We start from the raw sequence: 7,634 nt of genomic DNA, 5'->3' as shown, positions 1-7,634 counted from the left end.
ATGGTTTCTTCTTCAGATTCCCACAGACAGTCATCATGAATGATAACGCAGGTTGGCTGCACAACACCAGCTTTGTCGACAACTTGATCCTCGTTCGCAACAAGTGTTGAGTTTGGAATGGAAGAAAACAAGATAGTACAATATGGAGGATCAATGGAATACGGGGATGGAGGTTGAGGGAACGAATCAACGTGACAGCTAGAAGGCTTGCAATCCAAATATGCACAGACATTGAGAGCAGGTGGGGTGGGAGGATGTGATGTTTCAACAGATGTTCGCACACCTTCTCCCACCTCACACTATAGAGATATAGTTGTTTGATGAGAAGAGGACAAACAACCACTTGTGACAGTGGCCTCATCCCTCTTAGGTTTGGAATCTCTAACACAGAGGTATGATAGGAGGGGTTTGAATGATTCTAAGAATTGCAGATTTTTGGATATGTAAAGAAGATACTTAAATCTTCCATCGAGAAATTCCCAATCAATTTCATCTTCAAGAAATCAGTATGTAAGATTGCAAAAGCTTGTGTGGAATTTCTCAATGTATTCATCAAGTGCTTTCTGTAATTTCAACATTTCTTTATTGAGTGATTTTATGGTCAAAATGATTGAAAGCACGATCTTTCTTTGTGATCAGATGATGGAAAGAGTGAATAGATTTTTAAGGCAGCGTGGCACACCAATGCAGTGGGTGCCCTTGAAGCGTGTATGCAAACATCGTGCAGTTCATGTAATCTAAATAGATTTCATTCTTTCACAGGAGCCTACAACGGAAACCATGAGTCTAACCAAGGCTACTTGGCCTCCACCATTGTATGTGTATTGTGACAAGAAATTCCAGAGCTCCTCCGAATTTCAAAGTCATTTCCATAGGACATACACTTCATAAGGGAAATTCTGTGATTAGTCATGATAAGTATGAGGAGATTCAAAACATATAGTGAGGACTCATCTTGTCATTTAGCCCTCCTTTTAGTGCCAGAAATGTTGACGGTGTTGGACCCGCCAACATTTAGAGGATCTCCCTCATATGAAGTCCCAACTAGACCTCACACCATTTGGTGTAGGATTCCCATACAGTATGATGGCCTGATTGCCATTATCTTAAAGAAATACCTTAGCTCTTTCTTTTCAACACATGAGAGTGGTATACTTAGTCTTCAAACAACGAGCTTCGTGTGCCTAGCGAATTCTTTCTTTCATTGCAGAGGGAGAGGGTGAGAGTGAGTCTCAAGTCGAAAAAGAATAGTCCCAACTCTATTAGAGACACACAACACATCAGAACATGCACAACTTCTAGCGGAGTAGTCCACACAGATGCGGCAGTCACAAACATAAAGTGAACAGATAGCACATACAACACCCATGGGAATAGTCCACATGAGCGTGATGGTCGTTATAACAAGTTTACAAGAATGAATTTGTCGAGTGTCCGACAGAATAGTCCACATGGGCAAGACATTGTTAACAATTGATATAACACATTTCCAACAACATATGTACTAAAACAACCAAAATAGTTCAACTGTCTTCAGACAAGTTAAAGAAACATGCATTACAACCATCCAAAGAATAATCTTATGAAAGAATACAATACATGTGTGAAAATGTTTTGGCTTGTTAACAGGCTTCTGAATTAAGCGAAATTTCCAAGACACATCCACAAACCATTACAACACTAACCCTGATAGCGAGGAATTGGAGCCATTGATCGCTAGTCAAAGAAAAGATTACAGATGCTCAAGGCTATGTGGGAAGGATCCAAGGTGAAAATTATTTTGCATGTACAAATTAGGGGCATATATAGCCAAATGTGCAGTTGACCCTTGTGGCTATTTGACTTCCCTCATGACTGTTCGACTCACATGACTCTTTGACTTACACGACTCTTTGACTTCATCCACGGGTCTCTTGGATTTCCATGTTACATTACAATGATTACATAGTTATGACCTAAAGTAGTGATTTGGTCGAGGCGAATCATGACACAACTCGACATGACACTGCTGGTATGCACATGTTGGTATGAGTGTGCCCATGGTCTTGGTGTTCACTTTATACTTCATGCATGCACATTGTCTCCTTCACTTGCTACTTGGTATGCTTCGTGTGTTCATCTAATAATGAGCAAGTCTTCTAGCATGCACTCCTTGTTCATCCCATTCGTCATTGTCTCATCCATGTACCTATTTCTGCAATCACTCATGACGAGACAACATCAAATCCAGAAATCCCCTAGTCTACCATGATGCATTTTCTTTTTTTCCGGGTGCAGGTGACCAAGAGAGAGGACAAGGGTCTGAAACAATGTAGAGCACATGTCAGGCTTGGATGTGAGGCTCCGGGGCATTGTCAATAAAAATTGCGAAGAGGTCACTAAGAGGATAGGATGAGCAATCTGGAACAATAATGACATTCTGCAGGATCTAGCTCAACTCGGAGGCATAACTGCACAACTTTTCTTGAGAAGGCAGTGTGGGCAACAGAGGACACTGGTAGTGAAAACTGCAAATATTTTCAGGGGAGGCTGGGAGTGGGATTCCGGAGATTTCTGGTTAAAACTGCACAGAACTAGGAGGTAGTCATGTTGAACATATCTGCGAAGTTTACGAGTTGAGCGGGGTGTCGGGCAGTTGGTGGACAGTCCAGGAAAGTTGTGCAATTTTCAAGAGGAGTAGCAGACCGGCTGGCAGGGGGACTGACTGAAAAAATTACGCAATTTTCAGAGACAGTGCAGTGACAGGCAGTGGGTGCTTATCCCTCTTTTTTGTGCAATTTCTTCAGTCTACGAAGGTGTTGATGCCTCGAAAATCGCTGCAACAACATTGGGGATAACCACCCGGTCCGGACCTTAGTACAACTCCTTTTCCATTTGGAATAGTGGCTCCGACTGGGGATAATGGGACCAGTTTCCCAAAATTGGATAAACGGGATGAATGGATGATCTGTTAACTAAATAGCGATGGGTGAATAACTAAATCTATTGACAAAAATACAAGAACTATAACCTATCCCGGGAACCTATTTAGCTTTAAAGTGTAGCGTTTGATGGTCTATGTCTAGAGACAGGCATATAGATGACTCCATCTAACAGACATGGATATTATTTCATTCAAGATTACTGTGCCTAAATAGTTAAGCAAAGCGATTAAAGAGATATTACTACACTCATCATTTATATCATTGACACATACATGATTAAGAGAAAAGCATACCATAAAACATCCAATAGTGGAAGGAATATAGAACTGCTGTTAAAGCACATGCATATAATCAATAATAGCGAGGATAATCAAATAACAATTCACATGAAAGGAATGAATTTAGACATAGAAAGGAATACCATATGAGCTGCTTTGACACTCCTAATATAAATCGCTACTTGTAGTTCTTCCTTCAACGCAGAAACATTTCCATACAAAGACAATTGTGCTCAATCGCATAAAAAGCTTCTTTATCGAATTAAGAACAACTGGTCCAGTTTCATAAAAGAATATGACTAAAGCACAGTAATGTAACTTCAGCCTTAGAGTCAAGTACAAAACTTTACGATCCTTTCCAAAACAATGAAAGGGTCTATAAATACTAAATTAATCTAAATATCTAATAAACAGAAATCCTACTTAATTGGTATCAATAAATCTTGATCCTATTTTCCTCAGTGATCTGGCAATCGGCGACATGATTCATCAAGTAGGTTGCTTGCCTTTAAATCGGAGCTGACTTGTCGCAAGCATTGGCTCTACTTCAGGTGGTTTGTTGAGGCGCGAGCTGAGTTGGGCGGCATATGTGGCATCTTGAATATCGGGGATAATGTACCCGATTGCATCTGTTAGGCACTTGAGGGCAGCTTTCTGTGTGTGTGGCGTTACCAGGAAGAACCAATACGTGTCCCAGGTTAAACTGTTAATCCCAGCGATTAACCTCCCCTTTTCTTCTAGATCCGGATAACATGATTGCTCCAATGTTTTCATTGTTGTCAACTGTCCTAGTGTGCATTGGGAAATCATGTTTGATAAGTAGAGAGTGTTATTGACCAATTCAACTAGATTGCTAGAAGTTGATTTACATCTTGAAATCGCCCTCTCTGCTTTCAATAATTGGGATTGCCAGTCTGTGAAGAGTATATCTTTGTGTGATTCTAAGATCCTGGGTAAATTGGCCGCTTGTCCTTGGTCAGAATCTTGCCAGTCGAGAAATGCAGCTATAGTTTCTTCAGCTTGATCTAATTCAGTCCTGGCCTTGTCTACTTGCTTACTTATAGATGCCGTTAATTCACATAGTGGCTCTGCCTGGGCAATTTGTTGACACAGAAGCTTAATTTGAGATATTAATGCAGTATTTATTTGTAATGCTTCTGCTCTAAATTCCTCCACTTTTGGAACGCCTTTTGTCTTCTCGAGCTGTGATGATAATTGAGCAATTTGCTCATCTTTTGTTTTCATCATTTGCTCGTTTGCTACCTTCAATTGTGCCAATGCCTCTGATAATTCTTTCTGTTTCTGGATTGCGCTTTGGTCAATCCTTTGTTTTTCTGCCTGCAATTGTTGTGTTAGTTGACTGTTCACTTGCTGCTATGTCAACAATTGCTGCTCTGCCTGCTCTGCTTTCTGCTGTGCTTCAGTTAACTGTGCCTGTAATGAGAAAATCTCTTGATCCTTTGTTTTCAGTAAAAGGCTCACCTACGATGCCTTGTCTATTGTCGCTACCGAATAAGCTCCTGCATATTGTGACAGCTTTGTCAGGTCATCGGAGGGGTCAAATTCCTCCTTCCAAACTATATTGCCCGTGACAGTTTGCTCTGGGAAAAGGGAAGGTTGATCAGTCCTTCTTCTTTTCCTTTGTCGTTTAACCACCGCTTTATGCCTTGGGCTGTAGAAGACATCCAGGGGAGGAATATCTTCTACATGTAAAATGATTTGGTCGGAGGGGTCCTTTGGTATTACCTCTATCTCTTTAGAAATGGGTGGGCCGCTGGTTCTGCTCAGAACCTGTGGTGAAGTGATATCCTGTGTATCCGTTACCTTTGAAGTGTCTGTGTCCTTTGAGCATTCCAAGCCACTGATGATGGAATCAAATTGCTGCCATTCCTGGAGCAATTTGGGGTCAAATTGAGTATCCACATTGACATCAGTGGTGGTCTGTTTCTCCTTTTCAGCTTGAGTTTGCTTCCGCACTCTTTCCTGTTCTTTCTTTAGCCTTTCCTCCTGCTCTCTCTTCTGCTTTTCTTCTTGTTCTTTCTTTTGCTTCTCCTCCTGTTCTTTCTTGCGATTTTCCTCTTGTGGTTTTTTTTGTTCTTTTGATATAACTGGAGGTTCCTTTTGCTGTTGCCGACTAGGGTCGCTTGACGATGTCGCTGGGGTTGTCGCTAGTAAATCTAGAAGCAGAGTTTGCAACCTTTGTTCTCTAAGTTTATTAAATTCAGTCAACCCTTCATCATTATATTTTATTTTAGCGAGTGCTTTAACCTGCCTTATTGATTCAGAGGAGGAGAACAAGTCATCAAACATATCTTCCTTATGATCGAATTTCGACAATTTGGCCTGCTCTAGGGCATTATAAACAACTTTATTTGGATCAAATGGCCTATTTGGAAGAGTCGCCAGAGTTAATGATTTGATCTTTGTGGCTTCCTTATCTGCATGTTTGAGATCATGCAGAGTATAGACACCACACCTTAAGGGAAAAGAGGGCCAGCCCCTCTTCTTTTCCTTCTTGAGAGTCTGTGTAACACTCTCAGCCATAATCTGATACGTGATTTCCCTTGCCAACAGTTTATCAGGTATGTACAAAGGGAGGACATGAGGTTCGGCTTGGCTACCGAAAACTCTTATGTAAGTGAACTTCTCCTCTCCAAACCATCTCCCTATTGATGTTAAATCAATTTCAGCCTGGTAGGAAATCTTGGGAATGGGTTTATCAAAAATAGAATAATAAATAGGCAACATAAAGCCATTACAGACTTAGTGCAGATGGTGCTTGTAAGAGGATTTCCATAATTTCTGGTGGTAAATGTGAATAGGCATGGGTTCTTGTGGCGTCCACCTCCAGCCAAGCACAGGAAATTCAGAATTGAAACACAAGGTATCTAAAATATAGGCACTATAATAGAATTGGGGAATTATTCTTTCAGAGATGCGAGTCTTATTTCTAAAGTCAAGAACAGCTGTGGCTAGCTTATCTGAGAGAATAGTGGCCCAATCCATTATGTAACTGTTGCATGCAGCTTCCATTAAAGGAACCATTTCTATAGTGAAATTAGAAGAATCATGCAGTCCCCACAACCTACACATCATTATTCCAGCATAGCAATAAGGAGAAGCCAAGGAATCAACCGAATACTTACCGGAAGATTCATGTTTGTGCTTTGCTGGATTTTGTCTCCAATCCCGGATGGGTTCAGATTCAACTTCATTTTCGTTTGAGAATTTCTCCAGGAACGCCTTATTATATATCTTCTCTGGCTTAGGCAAATGATACATTTGCCTCAAATCATCAGCTTTAAATGACCCGAAAATTCTCCCGTCTCTGGTGCTGAAGGTTCTATCCAGGATTGGGATTTCTTCAATTGCCCACCGCACTACATCTGTGTATGGGAGAATTTGTTCCCTAGCTGCTATCCGGTGAAGGAAGGAGTCAGCTAAGTCCTTAAGAGTCCCCTCGGATTTCCGAGTTAAATCCACAGTGGCTTCTTCTGTTGTTGCTTGTGGTTCTTCGGCTTCAATCAGGTTGTAGGTGCCTTGCCAAGTTGTTCTGACGAGACCAGAACATGTAGTATCTGATATCAATCCCTTCTTTGTGTTTGAGGGATCAGCGACGGCTTGTCCTGCAGCTGGCGCCGCGGAAGCGCCTGTGGTCTTCTTGGATTTCTTTCCCATTTTGCCTGAGCTTTCTCCTTTGGATGAATTCTGCACAGAGGTGAAAATATACGTAACACAGAGAGATGCCGATGAAAATCCAATATGGGAAAGATATATTGATCAAAGCATGCTAAGAGATTAACTCTAAAAATGACCATGGATACCATCCATGGGAAAATCTTACAATTACATTAAATGGCCGTTTAAAACCTGCCAATCGTTAAATGCCCATTATATCATTATTCAGCCAAATGACCCGTTTAAGCGTCTATGGGCGTTTTGGCGGTTGGGCGCAGGTGCATCATTACTTAGCAGATTAATGCTTTAAATATGATTTGATCATAATATCCCTCCTTTTAACGGCTTTTTTTGAAAACTGCGCTTTATCGCAATCGGTCATCGGGGAGATCTTTAACCTCTTGTATTGACACTTTTAAAAACCCCCGATCGCCGATAGCCGATATCGCATCGGGTCGGGAGAATAGGGATTATATATGACATGGACAGCATATCGCCGATTGCCGATAGCGATATCGCATCGCATCGGGGATCATTACCTGGGCGCCTTAACAATGTGCATAGGATATTGCCGATTGCCGATAGCGGTATCGCATCGCATCGAGGTGAAAGGCTTAGGGCATTTTAAGACTGCGTATAAAGTATTGCCGATAGCCGATAGCGATATCGCATTGGCGGAAACCAATATATCACTTATTTGTGTTTTCCATGTCATTGCGATATGCGATCTTGCGATCACTTTATCGCAATGCTT

The sequence above is a fragment of the Pinus tabuliformis genome, chromosome 7 (assembly GCF_031772625.1).
Source record: "Pinus tabuliformis cultivar Carrire ecotype Pingquan chromosome 7, CPIR1, whole genome shotgun sequence".
NCBI lineage: Eukaryota > Viridiplantae > Streptophyta > Pinopsida > Pinales > Pinaceae > Pinus > Pinus tabuliformis.
The sequence above is the reverse complement of the archived record's forward strand: the minus strand, read 5'-3'. Positions refer to the sequence as shown.